Source organism: Leptodactylus fuscus, chromosome 2 (assembly GCF_031893055.1).
Source record: "Leptodactylus fuscus isolate aLepFus1 chromosome 2, aLepFus1.hap2, whole genome shotgun sequence".
In the NCBI taxonomy this organism is placed as follows: domain Eukaryota; kingdom Metazoa; phylum Chordata; class Amphibia; order Anura; family Leptodactylidae; genus Leptodactylus; species Leptodactylus fuscus.
In genome coordinates, this window is record NC_134266.1 from 30,599,633 (window position 1) to 30,622,904 (window position 23,272).

Genomic DNA, 23,272 nt, shown 5'->3' on the forward strand with positions numbered 1-23,272 from the left:
TTATTCTGAACGTGTTTTACGTTCAGAATAAGCTAGCGTTTACTCAGTGTGAATTCACCCTTACTTAGGTAACCCGACATCAGTCCTGTAGTAAATCATAAAGTTTTGCCGTCTGGAGTGATGCATAGGTCTTTTTATTGGTTGCCATAGATTTTGAGAGCCATCATTTTCAGCTTACTGCCTGTTAGTTTGCTTTGGAAAGGATCCAATTTGCAACTCAGTTATATCTTACGATTCACTGAAATGGCTTATATTTAATAAAGTGAGACGCTGCAATGTAAAATCTGATGGTTCTGCACTTATTTTACATTTCTTTGACTCACCTGATTGCATAAAACCTGAATTTTGAGATAATGTACATTTCCAATGAGAAGACATAAAGTCTTTTCTAGGCAAAAATATAATATATTTCATTAAGGGTGATTCCAACTTTGTACGCCATATCACAGTTTATATACAAAGCTGTAACTGAACACTTCGGGGGCCCCAATGCCACATCTGTAACGGGGCCCCCCAACCATCATTTGCAATTTATTGAATTGCATCTTTTGATTTGATACAGAATAGAAGGTTTGATCTAGGACAAACAAATTCTTCCTGAATGTGTTGAGCGCATTGAAAATGCGAGGGTGACCAGTGGTCCCAATAATACAGCATAATGTGAATACAGGTTTGGGAAATGATGAGAAAGTGATCTTACATATAATATATAAACCGCACACGACGGCTCCAACTAAATAGTATTTGTATGAAGACTAAAAAGGCTTATATATTAGATCTGCTATAATGAAATATTGAAGGCTCCTAGGCTTGTCATTGTATTTTATTACAAGCCACTCTATGTAGCCTGTAATAGAAGTACTGTTCTTTTACAATCCATTGCAATGCATTAGCATAGCAGTGCATTATATTAGTGATCGGACAAAAAAAACTGAAAAAAAACATATCTGATATATATAAAAAGGAGTTTCTGTCTGTCTGTTCTTTATGTGCAACCAAATGACTGGACCGATCTTCAACAAATTTGGCACACAGATAAATCAGGTGTCCGGGAAGATTTAAGACTGGGCCTCAACTCTTTCGGACCTACTGTTCCGGAAATACAGTATTCCCAAAACAATGACCGGCATTATCCAATACAAACCTGCAAGTCTTTCAATCATATTCCAACTGCCACACACACAGTCACTCCACATGCACAGTCCAACACTGATATCCAAACAGATACACGCATCAGAGGATTAGATACACAGATCAGCACACAGTATCACATGCCAGAGGATTAGATACACACATTAGCACAAAGTACGACATGCCGAAGGATTATATACGTGCCTCTGAACACAGTACCACATGCCGGAGGAATAGATACATGCCTCAGCACACAGTAACACACGCCGAAGGATTAGATACACACCTCATCACATAGTGGCACATGCCGGAGGATTAGATACACACTTCAGCACACAATACCACATGCCGGGGGATTAGATACGCACTTCTGCACACAGTACCACACGCCAGAGGATTATATACAAGCCTTAGCACACAGTACCACACGCCGGAGGATTAGATACACACCTCAGCACATAGTACCACATGCCAGAGGATTAGATACATGCCTCAGCACACAGTACCACATTCCAGAGGATTAGATAAAAGCCTCAGCACACAGTACCACATGCCAGAGGATTAGATACACACCTCAGCACACAGTACCACATGCCAGAGGATTAGATACATGCCTCAGCACACAGTACCACACGCCAGAGGATTAGATATGTGCCTCACCACACAGTACCACATTCCAGAGGATTAGATACAAGCCTCACCACACAGTACCACATTCCAGAGGATTAGATACAAGCCTCAGCACACAGTACCACATTCCAGAGGATTAGATACAAGCCTCAGCACACAGTAGCACACATCAGAGTTTTACTCCAGGTTTCCATAGCAACCCAGCCATTTTTCTTCACTGCTGTACGTCAGTTTTAAAGGGGCATGTTGCTGTTGATGACACTGTTACACAAGGTTACATTCACACAGCTTTATAACCGATTGCAGGTTTTTCACTGATATTGAAACTGAGATACACATGATCAAATGACGCTTATAGACACACATAAACCACATACAAAATACACCAGTGCAAATCTGTGAAACTCTTATGGGGACACTACACAAACAAAAAATGAAATTTAAGAAATTTTGGGATTTTTAAGGGGTTAAAATGTAACTATATATATATATATATATATATATATATATATATATATATATATATATATAAATTTGGCTTATGGCTTTTGAAAGGCAGGGAGTCAAAAATGAAAATTGAAAAATGACAATGGCAGGAAAGAGTTAAAAGATCTTCCAGGGAAGCAGAAAAATGGCTTCAGATCAATCATGTGACAGATTTTTATTATGAAGCAGATCTAGCGGCCTGCAATGTATGTGAAAACATGTAAGATACACATTAATAACAGTTGACATTTTTTATTAAAGACCTATTTTTAGGTCAAAATGCCGAAATTGCAATGAACTAAGAACAAATAGCTACAAAAAGGTGCCCATAACCTTTAGGGTCCTGTAATGGTAGGCGCCAAAGAGCTGCAAAGAGGCCAGTGGGTTATTATATACAGTTCCATAGGGTTTTAGGGTGACAAGGACACAGGTCAATCAGGTTTAGCTTGTTGTTATGTCACATAATGGACAATCCAAAGGGCAAATAGAAGAAGTCAGTAATCAGAAAAAGCCAGGAAGACGCAAAGCTCTAAGACGCTAGAACGAAGAATCGTTCCCTGATTTTCAGAGCGTACCTCGTATTGTGGTGCTATAATACATGTGATTTCTTCTAGTTAAATGTACCGGTATGCAACAAAGTGATGGTAATACGGAAGATTATTGGCTCAATCGAGGCTAAATGGAAAATTTCATGTAATCAGCCCGTAGTAGAAAACAACATATGGGCTGTCAGTCATGTTGGTCAAACAAAATAGACTTGATTAGAGGTGAAGCCTTGTAACCACAAGGTTACAAAGATTGGCAACATGGAATTCTAGTGCTGGTTTGTCAAGTGGTTGAACAGATGAAGCTGTATTATTCATTATGACATGCATGGAGGCAGGGAAGAAGTGCCGATGTTGCCAAGATATCACCAAGAGCAACAAGGGACATGGTTGGTTTCCTCCTTGTCATCATTGAGCCCAAAAACTCATATACACATATTTACAAAAACAGTGATATCTCCGTTTTACAGACAGAGGCACTTGTTCACAAGGGGTAACACAATTTTATTCAGGTGACCCTAACTTATTTATTTGCTGCACTAGATGGATTGAGATTTAGATGGCTGACCCTCGTGAAATTCGTTTCAGTATTTGTGAGGTTTGGGCCTTCAATCCGTTTCGGGCCGAAAAAAATGAGGGTGCTATTATTATACTTTGGGGTCTCCTCAGACCACAGAGCATATTTAATGGAGGTCTCAGAGAGGTGAGTAAATATAACCAGTTACACTCACTTTGCCTTAATGCTCCTGGGTATCCTCACGGGGTTTGGTGATCTCCTGGTGTCCTCTTCCAGTCTCTAGCTGGTGCGCCCCACATGAACCCTAAGGCCCACACACATCATGTCAGCCAAAGCCCAGAAAAGACACTTCAGTAGAGATGAGCGAACACTGTTCGGATCAGCCGATCTGAACAGCATGCTCCCATAGAAATGAATGGAAGCACCTGGCACGCAGACTTTGCCAGTGGCTGGCCACTTAACCTCCCCGCGTGACGGCCGCTTCCATTCATTTCTATGGGAGAGTGCTGTGAACGTGCTCTTCGGAAAGGCTGTTCCGAACAGTGTTCGCTCATCTCTACACTTCAGTGCTCATGAGGATGCCCAGGAGAGGTGAGGCAAGGTGAATATAACTGGTTGTTAATTTTTACTTACCTCTCCTGGGTTTCCACTTTTTACAGTGTTTTTAGGGCGACGAACCCTAAAAGTTCAAAGTTGAGCTTGATTTTTTTGTAAAAAAAAAATTTGTGTTGAATCTTAAGTGGCTCAGTCATCCCTTCTGAAAGACTGCAATTAAGTTGTTGCTATGAATGTGGGCACCACCACTAATTCAATGCCAAAGAAAGGAAAATGACCATCATGTTGTATATAAGGAGCCAATGAACAAACTGATGTAATTTATAGAAAACTGTAATCTATAAACATTAAACTGGGCCACGAGCATGTGTTATGGAGTGAACAATGAGTTTATGGTTTGTGGGCTAGCCACTGTCTGTGGTTTGTGGGCTAACAGTGGTGTACCATGGAGAAGTTGGGCCTGCTAGTATTCCAGGTAGGCTGCTCCTGAAGATCTGATGTCTGAAGTATACCATCAACCTTAGTTTTTAGCTCTGAGAAATCTACTGGGGCTGTGATGATAGCCAGCCCATCAAGTGCTAGGATAATTAGATCCTGTCTTTGTAGACTGGTGAGGATAGTACAGTTACTGTAGGTCTAGTTGAGTGGAGAAGACACTAGTCATAGTGAGAGCCCTTGAGAATCAGCATCCGTAAAATCCACAACGGTCACGACGAGTGATTGTGAAGTGGAACTAAGTAAAGTTTAGTTGTCCTTTAGTGACATAATATCAAGAAAAATGGGCCACATCAAGAAAAACTGCCAAGATTTTGCATTAAGCATATTGTGCCTATTAGCAACCATAACTCTTGATATACCATTGTATTTGCAATTTTGCTCAGTCAAGTAATACTGGTTGAGTTTACTAGGTCTTCTTTTCAAAGGGGAGCCACTCAAGAACCCTGGTTAGATATCCCTGGTTGTTATCCTTCTTTTGTTTTTAGGTTGTGAGAAGCTGTGAAGAGCAATTTTGTAAAAGAATTTCAATTCTAAATGGTAAAACTTATGTCCCTTACATCGACCACTACAAGGAACTCCAAGCTACCTAGGATTAGAGATGAGTGAGTAGTACTCGATCGAGTAGGTATTCGATCGAATACTACGGTATTCGAAATACTCGTACTCGATCGAGTACCACTCGCTATTCGAATGCAAAAGTTTGATGCAGAACCAGCATTGATTGACCGAATGCTATACAGTCAGCCAATCAACGCTGGTTCTTCTCCTACCTTTAGGAGTCTTCTCCGTGCAGCTTCCCTGCGGCGTCTTCCGGCTCTTCATTCACTCTGCCAGGCATCGGGCCTGGGCAGAGCCAACTGCGCATGCCCGCACTACAAGCGGGCATGCGCAGTCGGCTCTGCCCAGGCCCGATGCCTGGCAGAGTGAATGAAGAGCCAGAAGATGCCACGGGGATGCTGCAAGGAGAAGACTTCTCGGAGGATCCAGCCCGCCCCTCACTCGTGGACTTGGTAAGTATACTTTGATCGAACGTTGCCTACCCCTGAAACGAGCATTTTCCCCCCATAGACTATAATAGGGTTCAATATTCGATTCGAGAAGTCGAATATTGAGGGGCTACTTGAAATGAATATCGAACCTCGAACATATTACTGTTCGCTCATCTCTACCTAGGATCTATGTTGGAAAGTACTAACCAAGAACATGAGGAATCTTTGTCCCAACTGTATCAGGTCAAAAACTTTCATGATTTTGCTAAAAGATCAACATTTTTATAATAAAATAACTTGTTAAATTTTGATTTCTCGATGTCTCAATTCTTCATTTAAGAAGAGAAATAACTTGATACATATTGCGCGTCTTAGAACTTAATCATACATTATGTGTCTGATTTATGTAATTATTCTTATCTGGTTTGCCGTTGTACTCCAGACTGTTCTGAATTATAAAGTACCGTCTTGAAAAACAATTTCATGTTGCAATTTATCTGAACAACGTGAACGTGTGATGTGATGACTTTATGAAGTTTCTACTGATAGGAGATTATGGAGAAAAAAAAAATTGAATTAAGGAAACTTAATATTTTTTAACTCTATGTGCCCGTATTCCAAAAGACGTGACACGGCGTGATTCGGCTTGCTGCTTCAGGCTTTTGTTTGTGCAAAGCTGCCATATAGTGTTATGTCCATCTGTCACATTGATGATTAGAAAGGCTCCAACTGTGTCATACATTTTTAAAGATTGGAAAACTGATTTGAATTTTTTTCAGAATCTGCACAGGTGGACAAACAAAATCTCAAACCTTATTTACTAACTTGTAATAGGATTATAAATGGGGGCTGTATGTGGCTCGTTTCATTTTAGTCTTTGGGGATGATAACAGTATTGGAATGATCCAACTGATGCAACTGTGATGCAGGGATAGCCTGAAGGTGTTAGTCGTGGCTGAAGAGGCAGTGCCAGGTGGCAACTCATGAGGTAGGCTCAGGTTTTAAGAGTGACTAAATTGTATATATACAGTGCTGTGCAAAGATTTTAGGCACAAATGCTTCCAAAAATAGAAGGGTTAATAGTTTATTTTTGTCAATTACCAAAATGAAGTGAATGAAGAAAAGAGAAATGTAAATCCCATCAATATTTGGTGTGACTTTTGCTCTTTGGAGGAGGAGTCCTGAAAGTGATGATCCCCGCAGAGCCCTGATCTCATCATCATCCAGTCTGTCTGGAATGACATGAAGAGACAGAAGGATTGGAGCAAGCAACATCCACAGAAGATCTGGGCTTAGTTCTCCGAGATTGCAGGAACAACCTCCCTGCTGAGTTCCTTCACAAATTGTCTGCAAGTGTTCCAAAATGAAATGATGGAAGGCAAAGTGCAAAGGTCACACCAAATATTGATGGGATTTTTATTTCTTTTTTGTCCATTTGATAAAATAAACTATTAACCCTTCTATTTCTGAAAGCATTTTTACTTTGTAGTATGTTTCCCTCCTGCCTATGTCATCATTGCTGTATTTTTTCTGACATTTTTTCCACATACCTACAATCACAATTTTTGACTCAATATTTCTAGTACAAACAAATTGTTATCAACTATGTTTTCCTTTTGCGAATGGACTGAAACAAACCTAGTATTTTAACACCTCGGCTTCCCGTTTTTGGTTGGAGTCCATTACCTCACTGCCATCTGACAGTGTTATTCCCTTTTATTTTAGCATGAAAGCCGATGTAGAACAGAGAAGAGTAAACCGTACCATTAGTGGCAAAGTTATCATTTGTCAGATTCAATTTTCCGCATGAAGTCACAAAGTACGTTTTTTTCCCCTTAAGTGTAACTACAAATACTGAAGTAATGCTCGGCAAAATAGGCTCCGAGCAAGCGGGTTAAGAAAATAGTTTCATGGCAAGAATTGCAGCTATCCCTAACTACTATGTATATGGAAATTGTCATCAAAAGCATTTGTGATATAACTCAAGTCTTTTATTGTCACTTTAGATGTAAATGTAATGGTGTTGGCGGTGGTGCGGATTGGGTTTGATCTAAGATGGCCTTTGATGGCCATTGACCATTACATCTTCCATCACATTAACAGTGCAGGTCCCCTGTGCCAGGAGGGTCTTGCATTGCTAAGGGCAGGTTCACACCTGTGCGCGGTCTCCACTTCGCAGGTTTTTGTCTTCTACCCAAGAAACTGGACAGGAGACTGAAACCGGCAGTCAGTTTTCAAACTCATTCACATGAATGGGTTTGCAAAGTGACCACCCATGAGCATCTTCTGGTCTCCGCAGTGAAACCTTTTTTTTCAACCGGACACAAAGTCAGACATGCAGGAAAGCCTGAAATGGTTAATTTTCTCCCAGGCGCCTCTACCCTTCACCTGACCAAGTAAGGGTATGAAGCTCAGGCTGCAGAACTTTTATGGAATCTCCTTATAAATAGAACAATGATAAGGAATCACTACACACACACATGGTAGGATGATAAACCAGTGATCCAGACTTTTTAGGACAAAACTGCCTCTGGCTGCCACAGCTGAGCTCCACCAAACTCACAGCTGCTTTACAATGTGAAGTCAAACTAGTGGAGGAAAGCAATGGGATTACATATACTATTCTGTACATCTGTACACAGGTTTATAGCGTGTGGGTCTGCCAAGGGAACCCAAATAACGTAGACCTGGACCGCTAAAGCAGCGGATCCCATAGACTATAATGGGGTCCACCACGTGTCCTCCTTTTTTTATACTGAAACTGGTGGTGAGAAAAGTCCTTTGTGCCTATTTTTGGTTATTTTGGCGTCAGAATCTCTAACATAGACTCCAGCACAGATGTGAACCTAGCCTTAGGCACCCATGACTCTGTCATTGGCTTACTGGTGCCCTTCCATGGACCACTGTATACGCCCCATAACACCTGCCATTTTGTAAATGCCCTGATCCACCCATATATACATCACAATTTCATGCTGTACAAAGCTCTGATCCTTGAACTTTTTGCAGCTATAAATACATGAAGAGTTGACTATTTGATGCCATTGTAATAATAATGTTATTGTTCTCCCCCAATTTTAATTTTATGGTTGAACAGTGTAGTTGGATGGATGGATGGATGGTTGGATGGAAGGAAGGAAGGAAGGAAGGAAGGAAGGAAGGAAGGATGGATGGAAGGATGGATGGATGGATGGAAGGAAGGAAGGAAGGAAGGAAGGAAGGAAGGAAGGATGGATGGAAGGAAGGATGGATGGAAGGTAGGATGGAAGGAAGGAAGGAAGGAAGGTAGGATGGAAGGAATGATGGAAGGAAGGAAGGAATTACACCTTTATTTAAGGAAAAAAAAAACATGTTAAAAGAAGGACTATTGTGCAACAATATTTTGTGTTCCTTTATCATTGGAAATTGAGTTGTCTCTTAATGTTATGACTAATGAGCATAAATAATAAAATGATCATCCTGAATTTCCCAAAAATTTCAGATTCGCCACCCCCGATCCACTATTCCGCTCTGGGGTCTCTTCCAATAATGACAATAAAGACCTCATGTATTCCCCCGTCCTTAGTACTGAGATGTCATCCACTGGGAATATATAGGACATGTTGAATATCTGTATAGTACATGTCCTCACATAGGAAATCTGTCACTGACTACAGTATATTGCACGCTTTCAATGTGTCAAATGTAGTTACATGTTTCAATTCCCACATTGAGAAGGATTTGCTTTTGTTTCAGGAGGAAATATGACATTGAGATATTGAAGACACATTAATTATCAACTCTGCAGGGATATTCTCATGGTGGGTCTAATGTGTAGATGTGACAGGAACGATATATCTGATCCATCATACCCCCTCTAACGTCTATAACATGTATAGAAACATAACACTGACAGAGCTTAGTGATAAACCTGCTCATTCGCTCTGATATCCACTGTATTATTTTCTGACATATACTAGGTAAAATGTAAGGTGCAAGCAAAGGTTAGCTGATATCTGCAAAGTGTATCTGTTAGAATGGATAATTGACTATCTTGGTGGGGCATGGCCAATATACAGTGTACAGACCCTTCTGTCCTGACTCCATACACTATGCAAATATCACCTGATTGGTGGTGGTGGTGGAGGGGTGCTGAAGTAAGACCTCCTCATATTAATGACTTATAATAAGGAGAGGCAATTAATATGTAATCTTGAGGGGCAACATGGTGGCTTAGTGGTTAGCACTGCAGCCTTGCAGCACTGGAGTCCTGGGTTTGAATCCCGCCAGTAACAACATCTGCAAGGAGTTTGTATGTTCTCCCTGTGTTTATTTGGATTTTCTCCCATTCTACAAAGACATACTGATAGAAAAAAAAAAAAAACTACATTATGATCTCTATATGGGGTTCACAATCTACATTAAGGGCTCGTTCACACGGAGTAAACGCGCACCGTAAAAAAACGCGGCGTAAGCGCACCGTAAACGCGACACAATGCGCGACGTGTTTACTCCGTGTGAACGAGCCCTAAGAAAAAAAATGTAGTCTTGGAAACCCCTTTTATAGTAAGAAGGGGATAGCTTCTTTATAAACCCATTTTTAAATACCCTGTTAGGTTACTCTGAGTTCACATTGTGCATTCCGTTCAGGACCCTTATCTATTAGCCAGGACCGACAGCATACTTTATACAACATGCATCTCTTGCATGTCCGTGCACTACATGGACAAACTATTCATTTCACTAGGCAATATGTAATGCTTCATTTTCCCTGAGGTGGATATATCCTTATCCCGCCCATATATTATACTGTATATGATTGATGCCTTTTATCCACCAGCTCTGGGAGAACTGTAGAACAGAGATAAATCCTGCAGAGGAGAAAAATTAGGGTGGGTTTAGCTTACACTACTGTCAACATAGTCCATTGCTCTCAGCCACCATCTGGATTTAAAGGCTGATGGAGCACTTTTTCAATGGAAGAAAAAGTCCTCTGTACATGATGGAAGAAAGCGAGCCCTGGGTTCGAATCCTGCCAAGAACAACATCTGCAAGGAGTTTGTATGTTCTCCCCGTGTTTGTGTGAGTTTCCTCCTACACTTCAAAGACATACTGATAGGGAATTTAAATAGTGAGTCCTATATGAGACAGTGACCGACAATGTCTGTAAGACACTGTGGAATACAATGGCGCTATAGAAGTAGTCAAATAAAATCATAATGAATTCATGTTTTCTACATTAGAGTGAATTGGAAAGGATGCAGTCAGGGGTGGCTTTATCTGCATCAGTCACTTTATCATTGTTTAAGGGTCAGTGCACAAAGAGTTTTTTGGCGCTGATTTCGACGCTGAATCTGCCTCAAAATCAGCCTCTAAAAAAAGCCTCCTAATAGATCTCCATTGGGAGGTTGTTTTTGGAGGCTGATTTTGAGGCGGATTCAGCGTCAAAATCAGCACCACAAAAACTCAGTGTGCACTGACCCTTAGTTCATTGCTCTCTAATCTGTACCACAAGAGAACAACAGAATTTACTAAGGCAGATTATTTTAAAAAGGTCACCTGAAACGACAGGTCAGTTTACTAATGGTCACAAACCTTTCTAAATAACTTAGCCTTATTTCATAAAGCATGTGATTCTGAACCATATGATATTGTATGTTATTAAAAAATGTTGCTGCTTTCTGCCTGGAAAACTTCTCTAAAGTTTCTAGAAGTAGGCATCCCCTTTCTTGATAATTTGTTGTGTGCTCCCTGTTACTAGGGAAATTCTGTCTTTAGAAACCAGCAGGCTCAAGGACAGGATGGAAGGTCAGGTTTCTTCACCATCTTTGACGTGTATATACAGTGTGGATTCTGTAGCTTCTCACAGCTTACAGTTAGTGTTAGGAGAGTCTATATACTTGTGTACACTTCTGGCTAGCTGCTTGTGTTATTTCTCGTGGTATGTTGGTCGTCACTTGGGCATTTATTAGCTACTTGCTTGCTATTTTACAGTTACTTCTACAGAATTCTATGTAAAGAAACTAGTACCCTGTTTCCCCAAAATTAAGACAGTAAATTCTCTTCTGAAATATATGACCTGTCTTACTTTTGGGGGATGTCTTATGCAGCGGCTGGAGCGGGGGACAATCAGCAGTCATGCCGGCGCTTCCTTAGCGGCGCGCCGGCATGACTGGTGGTTGTAGGTGGTCCAGTAAGGGACGGGGGGATGTCTTATTTTCGGGGGAACAGGGTAGCAGTAATGATGAATAGTGGATGGGACTGACTGCTCCGTATTGTACATGCCCCTGCCTAAGAGAGAAATGCAGCAGAAATACTGAAAGGATATCATGTATTAAGGCTTATACAGCCAGATTGTCCAGTAAGATCCTGCAGATATTTCAACTTTTGTTGAAAACTTTAAGATCGAAGACTCATTCCTGGTGATAAGTGTCCTTTAAATTCCTTTAGCAAAAATACACAACCGCCCTCCATTGTTAAATATTTTACACTGCTGTGATAACCTAAATTGCCTCTTTTATGCGCGCACTCCAGTATGAGACTCTCGGTACGCTAGCAATCAGTTCCACAATGGAGCGCTGCCTGCAGGTAGAACATCTCAGCATTGTGCGAGTCACTTAAACATGAATACACATCCACACAACCCACTTCTTCTAGGACTATTATTTATGTTGTTCCATAGCTAACCTATTATATTGCTTCTTATCAACAAAAAACAATACCGCACTCCAGGAACGACGCATACACAAAGCCGCGATTGTGACGAGCTGACTTAAAGAGACTAATTGAAGTAATTTGTACCCCAGTATTTCAGTGCATACGTCTAATAAGGAAGACGCGCTTGTGCCTCTGGAGTCATGACTCACACTCTGTTTGATATTTCGCCTCATTAGGAATTTCATATTAAATGTAACATTTGCTTCCTGTGCGACTTAAAATTGTTATACTCCATTAGCAAATTAAGTAAGTGCTGCTAACAGGCTGCTTGGTGCATGCCAGACCTTCCCTACGTTGGCCGTGTGCTCGGCTAATAAGTACTAATTTTCAGATTGTAAAAAAACAATTCTACGAACTCCTAATGGTTTGTGCAGATCCTTTATGCTCCCTGTTAGTGTTAGAAAACAAACCGATGCTCTATTTGCGGCGCCTGACAATGAAGACAACAAGACGCCATTTCTAGTCAACAATGTTATGCACCCGGTGATACTTATTAAAATTATCTCTAATTATGGCAGGCTTTTTAGATTTTACAAATGTGTCCTTTTTCCTGCGGCCAAATGGTACTTGAAATTTGAAAATTGGACTTATCGTAGACACAAATGTTCCCTGTATTTTACTAAATAAGAATTTTTTTATAGACCATTTCACTTACATTACATTAGGATGCGGGCACTGAATGTCTGGCAGCTATAGATGGGCAAACTTCGAATATTTATGGGTTCAGCATTCTCTTTCTGAACTTTTTTGGCATATACCAGAAGTCCTACTATTATTATACTATGGCATCTCTCCACCATTTCAGGACTCCCTTGCAGCATTCGGCATTCCCTCTGGGCCCTCTTTTGGCCTCTTCCAGCATCCAGGGGGACGGCTGAGGCTTGTGATTGGTCCTTAGGGGTCAAATGGGATACGCCAACATCTTGATATTCTAAGGCTATGTTCATATTACAGTTGTTAATGTCCGTTACAGTCATCTGTCATAGGATGATAGCAGCAGACATTAACTATAGCAGAGTAACAGACACAGAGAGAGACCCCCTTCTGTCTGTGTCCATTCCAATTGACTCTAATGTAAAAAAAACAGGATAGCCATTTTACTCCTTTATGTTTGTTTGCTTTTGTAATGGAAGTCATTTATGCACAACTTTTTCTTTCACCAGAAAAGTAAAAAGAAACTGGCAAAATATATCTTCCATCATGTTTTTTGCTTTGGGATAGATGCAGACAGACACCCTATGGATAGTTGTTCATCCACATCTGTCATTTAATGTCCGTTGTTCTCATCCTGTAAAGGATGAGAGTAACAGACATTAAATAATGATAGTGAACCTAGCCAACACAATTGTCACGATATTATGGATAAACATTAGAGATGAGCGAACAGTAAAATGTCCGAGGTTCGATATTAGTTTCCAGTAGCCCCTCAATGTTCGACTACTCGAATCGAATATCGAACCCTATTATAGTCTATGGGGGGAAAATGCTCGTTTCAGGGGTAGGCAATGTTCGATCAAATTATACTTACCAAGTCCACGAGTGAGGGTCGGGCTGGATCCTCCGAGCAGTCTTCTCCTTACAGCGTCCCCACGGCTCTTCATTCACTCTGCCAGGCATCAGGCCTGGGTAGAGCCGACTGCGCATGCCTGCACTACAAGCAGACATGTGCAGTCGGCTCTGCCCAGGCCCGATGCCCGGCAGAGTGAATTCAGAGCCGGAAGACGCCGCGGGGAAGCTGCACGGAGAAGACTTCTAAAGGTAGGAGAAGAACCAGAGTTGATTGGCCGACTGTATAGCATTCGGCCAATCAATGCTGGTTCTGCATTGAACTTTTCCATTCGAACAGCGAGTGGCACTCGATCGAGTACAAGTATTTCGTATACTGTAGTATTCAATCGAATGCGTACTCGATCGAATACTACTCGCTCATCTCTAATTAATAACAGTAGTGCGAATGCCCCCTAATGGACAATATACAGTCATATGATGGACACAAAGATGCAGAGCTTTGAGTACCGAGCCGTGACTGTAACAAGTTGTGTGTCCATCATGTGACCATGGACTGATTTTTATCCACTGGAAATAAGCAATGAATGACAGTAAGCAGAGATCTAGAAAACTGTGAGGAATTGATCATAGAGGATATTGGAAAATCGTACAACTTTTAATTTTACAAACAATAACTTTTATTGCTGAAACTGGACAATCCCTTTAAATATATTTGTGAAAGGTGACGCGTCTACATTCTATTAATTGCTTTTTTTTAGCATGGAATTTTCCAGACTACAGAATATCGCGTGCCATGTAGATGAACATCACACTGGCAGTCATCACTCCATAAATAATATACCCAGTAAGTGACTGCCTATAAGTCCAATCCATATGCCTTAACTCTATTACGTCTCGCAGATCTGTAAAATATAGAACAAGTCCTAGTTTGCTTGTTATCCGAAGCGCTGGAGATCTTAAGTGATATCCTGGAGCTGTGCATATTAATGCAAACACATTTTGTACAGTGGGAATGTTTTGTGTGGGAAATCTGTGAAGCTAAGAAAAGCTGACATGTGGATAGATGCAATCTTACAGAAATGCAGATTTATTATGGGGGTATACACTCAGACCCTAATACACTAGCTTGGATTTCGGGGCTCCTGGAATGGCAGTCGTCATCTGCCTGCTCACAATTTGTATCATTATTCTTGCATAAAATGCATTCTCCTCTCATACAAGAAGTGCTTAATATTTTACCGCAAAAGTCACAAATTCAGGCACAAAACATGATGAGGCATGGGGGAAGGGTAGACGTTCTATTAATAGATTCCCCTAACCAGTATGTTCAATCATTTTTCCAGTTCAGTAAAAAGCCTTCTTAAATCAGGAGGCGGACACGGGCACGTCACTAGCTTATAACAATCACAATTATTCTACAAATCCAAAGAACCAAGGAATTAATCCTCTCATTATGATATATAACGTACACAGAATTACCACTTTAATAGCTTGTATACAACTAATGCCAAACCTCCAAATCGTCTAATAGAGGGTCGCCTAATTCTTAATAGATCTCATCGGGACAAGGCAAGAAGAAGTCAACTAATTGTAATGTAAAGTATTATTAGGAGATCCAGGGCTAAAAAGATGGTAAGAAATGACAATTATCTGCAGGTTTATGTACAAGCTATGTTATCCTGCATATATACTGCTACACATAGAGCATTATATTATATGTATAGTATACAAAGGGAGAGGGGTTAGAGCTGCAGGATGAGTAGTCACACTGCGGGCTGTACACTGACCATTACTGCGCAGAATAAAATATATATATATATATATATATATATATATATATATATATATATATATATATATATTAGCCCATATAGTGTCACAGCACAGGGATAATACACACAGTGATGTCACAGTACAGAGATAATACACACAGTGATGTCACAGTACAGGGATAATACACACAGTGATGTCACAGTACAGAGATAATACACACAGTGATGTCACAGTACAGGGATAATACACACAGTGATGTCACAGTACAGAGATAATACACACAGTGATGTTACAGGGTTTAATGCAAACACTGATGCTACAATATTGCAATATTACATAGTGATATCACAGTACAGGAATAATGCACATAGGGATATCAGAGTGCAGGAATATTGTACATAGTGATGTCACAGTATAGGGATAATACACACAGTGATGTCACAGTACAGGGATAATAAACATAGTGATGTCATAGTATAGGATTAATATACAAAGTGATATCAAAGTACAAGAATATCACCAAATATTACACCATAGCAAAGGGATAATGCGCATACACAAAAAAATTGTTGTGTACATTGTGACATCACAGCATATGAAGAAAGTTATTATAATGATTTTACATGCAGGCATTATGATGGCCAAGTAAAGTAATGGAAGCGCTGTCAGTTTTTACATCCCTTTCCATCATCTATCCCTATAACAAATTACACCCTAAGTCTCAGTAGTCCCTATAGCAGTTCTAATTGTATCTTATACATTTACTTCCATGTCATTGTTTACATAGTGCCAACATACTGCAGCACTACACACTGTATAGATTATTACCATTTACATCAGCCCCTAACTCCAGTACAGCTCATGCGTAAGGGAATTGCTAGTTGTGCAATTCTCTAGTGCTGCTGCTCGAACCATTGAAGATAGACCGGGAGTCCTAAACTCAACTCAGCCCCTGTCCCTGCCTACTTGCCTGAACTGTCCTAGGCGACAGACCCCAACTGGGTGGCAAAACTCTTCTTAGAAATAAGTGTCACACAGAACAAGACAAAACAACCCAGAAGCAAAGTCAGCAAGTAAGGGTCAAAGCCAGAGAGACAAAGAAGTACAAAATCGTAATCCAAAAGAATAGTCACAAGGTAAGCCAAAGGTCAGAGGTCAGTAATACAATAGTATAAAAAGCAGGAAGCTAGTGAGGACAAAGTCACAGGACAGAGTCATTATAGACTGCAAACCTGTATATGCTGATACCTGTATGTAGGAAGCCCAGGACCCACCCCAGACTTGGTAAACAGGCTGTCATTCACACAGGCAAGGCTAAGATTAACTATAAGGGTGCATTCACACGGAGGAAAATGGTGAGGAAATTGGTGTGGAATTTCAGTGCTGAAAAAAAAAAGCCTCCCATTAAAGTCAATGGGAGGGAGGCTTTTTTTTCAGCGCTGAAATTCCACACCAAATTCCTCACCATTTTTCTTGTGTGAAGGCACCCTTGCTCTTCAACTGACAAACACAGCATCTTAAGAGTGAAAAGGAAGTAAGGTTTTCTGCAAGATTCACATCCATATATAAACAAAAAACTTGAGAGTCTTCAGTAGTTGATACCTTTTTCAATGGCTAACTAATAATGAGGACAGATTACAAGCTTTCTTAGCTCTCGGCTTCTTCCTCAGGAAAATTTTAAAACTATTTCTGAAGGATTTATATTTATGTACAAAAGGACACTTAGGAAGAGAATTTTAGGAGGGAGGGTGGAAGAAGGTTATTGGTACATACAAGTAAACAATTCATCAGTTTGCAATGTTCTTATCAGTTCAAAGAGTCGTCTTTTATGGCTGTTTCAGTTCAGTGATTTCTGTAGGATTCCATGAACTCATGTGACAGATTCCTTCCTTCCTGGAGTGTGTGAAACAAGATTATCAGCTTGTACTCAAAAAATCCTTCTCTATTTCCTGGATTTAAAATTCCCTCTTAAAACCAAAATTTTCATGTCATTGGTGATATTATGATCTTCATCGCAGAAATGTTTTGACACGGGAAGGTCCACTCTTTGTTCTCTAATTGTATGACGGTGTGAATTAGTCCGCATTCTAAGTGTCTGACCAGTCTCTCCAACATACAGATTTTCAGTGGAACACTTGGTGGAGTTCGAAAGCTTGTAATCTGTCCTCATTATTAGTTAGCCATTAAAAAAAGTTATCAACTACTGAAGACTCTCAAGTTTTTTGTTTTTTATATTTCCTACCCACTGGCTAACACAGTACAAAAACTAACGTTTTCCTTATACTCACATCCATATAGTATATTAATAATCTGTATCCTTCTGATAAAAGATAGTCGAGCCTAAATACCGTATTTTTCGGACTATAAGACGCACTTTTTTCCCCCCAAATTTGGGGGGAAAAGAAGGGTGCGTCTTATAGTCCGAATGTGGCGCCTGGCACCCGCTGTAATAGAGAGGCGAATGCCGGCAAGGAATAGACGCCGGGGCCTGAGACATCGCTGCGCTCCTCTGCCCTGCATGAAGCCAGCAGCGGCAGGGGCGATGCTATTCTGCTCCTCCGTCCCCTGCCACTGGCTTCATGCAGGGCAAAGGTGCGTAGCGATGTCTCAGGCCCCGGCACCAGTGCCAGCGTCTATCCCTCGCCGGCATCCGCCTCTCTAGTACAGCGGATGCCGGGTCAGTATCGGTGGCCCTTTCTCCCCCGGGGCCGGTCCCCACCGGCCCCGTACCTGTGAAGTTGCAGGCCGGCTCCTGCGCGGCGATATCGCAGGAGCCGACCTGTTCGGGTGACAGCCAGGAGACTAATGAGGCTCCCAGGCCTGTCACTGCTGTATTAGTATTGCGGCTGGTCTCTATGACCAGCCGTAATACTAATAGACAGAATGTCCCATATACGGCAATACAGTTGTATTGCCGTCTATGGGACTTGCAATCAAGTGACCGCAGGCTCAAGCCCCCGGGGGGGAATAAAATAGTAAAAAAAAAAAAAAAAAGCTTTAAAAATATATAATAAAAATATGAACTAAATAAAAGTTCTAAATCACCTCCTGTCCCTAGAATATATATATAAAAGTAGAAAATCATATGTCATAAACCACCGGGTTTTTTTTCAATACAAGGTGATCTAAGCAATAGATATTCCCCAAAATGGTATAACTAAAAAGTACTTCTGGCCCCGCAAAAAAAACACTCTATGCGTCCCCGTACAGCTGCAGGGTCACCTGTCAATGTGGCCTTGCAGCTGTTGCAAAACTACAACTCCCATATATTAAATATTTTACCATTTTTTGCTTCAAAATTTTTTTCCCCTATTTTCCTCCTCTAAAACCTAGGTGCGTCTTATAGTCCGAAAAATACGGTATACAGATCTAATAATTAACATTTGTCTACAACGGAAAGCAAACAGATCATGTTACAGATTTATATTGTATTTTTGGATTTTATTGAATTATATCTAAATAACAGGTTTGCTGTGATTCACGAAATTGTAAAGCAAATTTTCAATGTTTCACTCATCTCTATTCATAAAAGATGTTTATTATGTCAACAGTGAGTCAGGATAATTTATATACAGAATGAAAAAGTTGTTCGAGGACAAGCCGAGATAGCAGGCTAGAGAGAAAATGGTCTGACTAAGATGCAAAACTGATACAATCCCTTGGGTTCTATAAACTTTTTTCTGAGGACGGAAAAATGTAAAGCATCAAGACAAATCAAACTGAAATAAATGTATATTTTAATCTGGAAAAAATTGCTAGCTTTTCTTGACATTTTCTAAAGGTCTTTAGTTTGAGTATATCCACTCATAGGAAATAAATGAGGTTTTCTCGACAAATTTAAATATAAAATATTTGGTTTTTTTATTTAGGATTTTTTTTAGTAGATTAAAGAGTACCTGCTATTTCTACTTGTATCATTGGCTTAACATCTTTGAAGAGTTTCTAGGTAATTTCGAATACAAGGCAAATATCAAAGTGACCACCTTTGAAATCTAGCACAGAACTTATCTGTCGACAGCAGTCAACTATTTTATTTAACTGACAGAGGCATCCGATGCAGATGATCTCCCCAGTCACCTACATCCCCACACTGTCCTATTGGACCATGGGAAAAATATGCAAATCTGTCTTCCATGATGTAATTAGGAAGTCAGATGCCTGCCTCAGTATTGCAAACCAATAGAGGGCGCTCACTGGAATGTGCAAGCCTGTCTTCCCTGATGTAGTTGGGAAGACAGAATTCCAGTGAATGTTAAAGGCTTAATGAGTCTCCACACACCTATATGCTGGTCTCTCCCCAAGGAGTGACAATATCCCCTTAACCCTGTCCTATTGGAGACATTATAGGGAAGCACCCTTTGGGCTATAAACCACAATGCCCATACATCATAAAAGCTAAAGTGCAAATTGTAAAGCTGTGGTGGTGCTATGCTGTAAACAGTGTAAAGCTTCATATAGGGTGAGGGCACCATGCTAAAACTTTGACCCAAATGTACAAAAGCCAAGCTACACTTCTATAACATTGATCTATATTATCTGTATTTTTAGATTCTAAAGCAGGGTTCACACTAGTGTCGGTGTCCGACAACTAGTGTCCGATTTTGCTGGACATTAGCATTGGACACTAGCTGTCGGACACCGACGCTAGTGTGAACGCCCCCTAATAATTATTAGTCATTACAGGAAGAATGCAGATCAATTCGCAGATCTATTTTGTATTACAGATCTGCATTTTTAGATTGCATTGAGTTATGTGGGAAACACAAAGATCCATATTACAGGTTTTGCTGTGATTCAGCAAATTGTCAGAGCCAGTGTTCATTGCCTCACTCATCTCTATACACAAAGAAATAGATGTTTATCGTGTCAACAGTGAATCAGGATAATTTATGTAAAGAACAAAAAAGTTACTGGAGGAGAAGCCGACATTGTGCAAATGCTCCGACTAAGGCGGCGATCACATCTCCATCCTGATCTCTGTTTTATTATCGGAAAACATAAATGAATATTCCAGTGGGGATGACGCCATCACATAGCTGACAAACATGAATCACATGGACCCCATTGACTTGATTGAATGTCCGTCAGTTTCCCACACAAGGAAGTCCTGTGTGCAAAACGTATTCATCTTTGATGGAATCTGCAATGGATGCTCCTAACAAAAACTCTGACATGGATGTGAACATAGAGTAACATGCACAACTGATATCATGCTGTGAGGTTTTATGATTTTTGTATCTGAGGAAAGAAATATGAAGCTACAAGACAAATAAAAAGAAAGAAATATGTTTTCATCTGGAAGAAATAGCTAGGTTTCTTGACATTTTCTAAAGGTTTTCCTTAGTTTGAGTATATCCACTCATAGGAAATAAATGAGGTTTTCTCGACAAATTAAATATTATTAGAGATGAGCGAACAGTAAAATGTCCGAGGTTCGATATTCGTTTCAAGTAGCCCCTCGAATCGAATATCGAATCCTATTATAGTCTATGGGGGAAAAATGCTCGTTTCAGGGGTAGGCAACGTTCGATCAAATTATACTTACCAAGTGCATGAGTGAGGGTCGGGCTGGATCCTCCGAGCAGTCTTCTCCTTGCGGCGTCTTCCGGCTCTGAATTCACTCTGCCAGGCATCGGGCCTGGGCAGAGCCGATTGCGCATGCCCGCACTACAAGCGGACATGCGCAGTCGGCTCTGCCCAGACCCGATGCCTGACAGAGTGACTGAAGAGCCGGAAGACGCCGCGGGGACGCTGCACGGAGAAGACTTCTAAAGGTAGGAGAAGAACCAGCGTTGATTGGCCGACTGTATAGCATTTGGCCAATCAATGCCGATTCTGCATCGAACTTTTACATTCGAATAGCGAGTGGTACTCGATCGAGTACGAGTATTTCAAATACCGTAGTATTCGATCGAATACCTACTCGATCGAGTACTACTCGCTCATCTCTACATAATATGTAGATCTAAAGACAAGTTTTCTATGTGATTGTATATATGTAGGACCCGCTACCTCCACTTCCATTGTTAAATCTGTGTCTAGTGAAATTTGATAACAGGGCAAATATCCCAAGCGACCCTCGGCCTCACCTAACCATTAATAAATAAGTTTTGACATAGGAAAGTATTTGCATGAAATACACACGGGTTTCATACAAGTGATGTCTTCTGTGGTTGGAGATCCTTTTCTTCTCTATCCATCTCAGACCACCATGTTGACTTCTCTCGGAGACTGTAGAGATTCTTGCTGAGACATTTTTGATCCCTCACTTCTGTAGCTTATCTTACCTTGTCAAAATATGCAAATCTATTCTCAGCATACACTGTTCTCCTAATTACATCCAGGAGAATAGATTTGCATATTTTTTACCCAGAATCCCCAGCGGAGCAGGAATGACTTGTAAGTCTCCGTGCTGCCTATGTAGGCACACACTCTCTCTAATGTGTATGATCATCCCCTGACCCTTACCTTGTAAAGTAAGACAAATGCAGACATGCAACCAGAGTTCTAAATAAATAAGATCCCAGTAAGACTCCTACCATATTATGAGCGCTGCTGTAGTGGGTTTTGATGGCATCCAGCATCATGGTTTGGTTCAATGGTATGAATGATGTTCGAACTGTGGGCGGCAACAAGACAGTGTGGCAGTACCCAAAATTGATTAGGCGGTATGAAGATAAGTACTGTAATACCAGTGTCTCAAGACTTATCACTGTTGTTCAGCTGCCTGCTCAGTTTCAATGAAAGATTGGCTCAGGCTGGTGATACAGTATTGGCAGACTCGAAGAGAGAAAAGCTGGGTGGTCATACCCTCTATCCTGTGGCAGAGATGGCTTTGATGTCAAGCATGCTATGGAAATCCAAAATATAGGCCTTGTCTATGCTCCCATCCTATTGTTTGGAAACCCATCTTTGCTGTGTTTTCTAGTTGTAAGCTCACCTGACAATAGTTTTCAACTCTCCATTGTTGAGGTCTTCATGAGGATCCCATAGACTATAAGAGTGTTTGCCTGGTGTCCGTCGGGTTTCCACCAAGTTTCTGTACCGGATTTTTCTCTCTGCTGATTTTAGAATCTGCAGCAGAGTCTTCTTAGTGCCCGTTCACACAGGCACAGAGGGGGTGGATAATGGCGCAGAATCCACGTCATAATCTGCCTCCTCACAATGGTGGTCTATGGAGTCTGCTAGCGGGGGAAAAAAGAGAACTGCCCTCTCTTCAGGCGGTTTCCACGGCTTGTTGAGCCGCGCCGTCTGCCTTGCGGCAGCAACCTCCAGAGTCGGCCCATTCATTTGAGCCTACTCCAGAGGGAGAAACCTCGACTGTCGGAAGCCGCAACAGTCGTGGCAGACACATTCTGGCCCGAGAGTGTCGCGGCTCCCCGCATCACTCTCAGTGCCAAAATCTGCCCTTCCACTCCCTGTGTGAACTAACCCTTATAGTTTGTCCTATTTTGACTCACCCTTGGATTGACAATCATGTAGCATGTCCGTCTAGAGAACCTTGGCTTCATGCACAGTATTAATGCTTGTCCCATCCTCAGTCCTGTCTTCTATACAATACTACAATATTCATACACTAATTATGAACTAGGAAAAAAATGTAAACTACGATTTTGCTCCTATGATATACAACAAATGCAATGAAAGAGGAACACGTAGGTTGGCTTGATCCTTAAATTAAGTCGGTTACTATGTCTCTTACACATGAATTATCTTTCTGCAATGAAAAAAAAAAACATAAAATGATTCGGAAAAGCTAATTAAAGGTGATATATTGGAAAAAACAAATAGGGAACTAGGGCGTAATGTCTGGTCATAAAACAGCAAGAATGGTTATTTTTATTCTTAGCTTTCATCATTCCACTGTTTGCAGGGCAGCTTTCTTTCTGTTCTCAGATTTAAAGGAATATTAACATTTTCGATTCTTACAAGATAGCCATAGC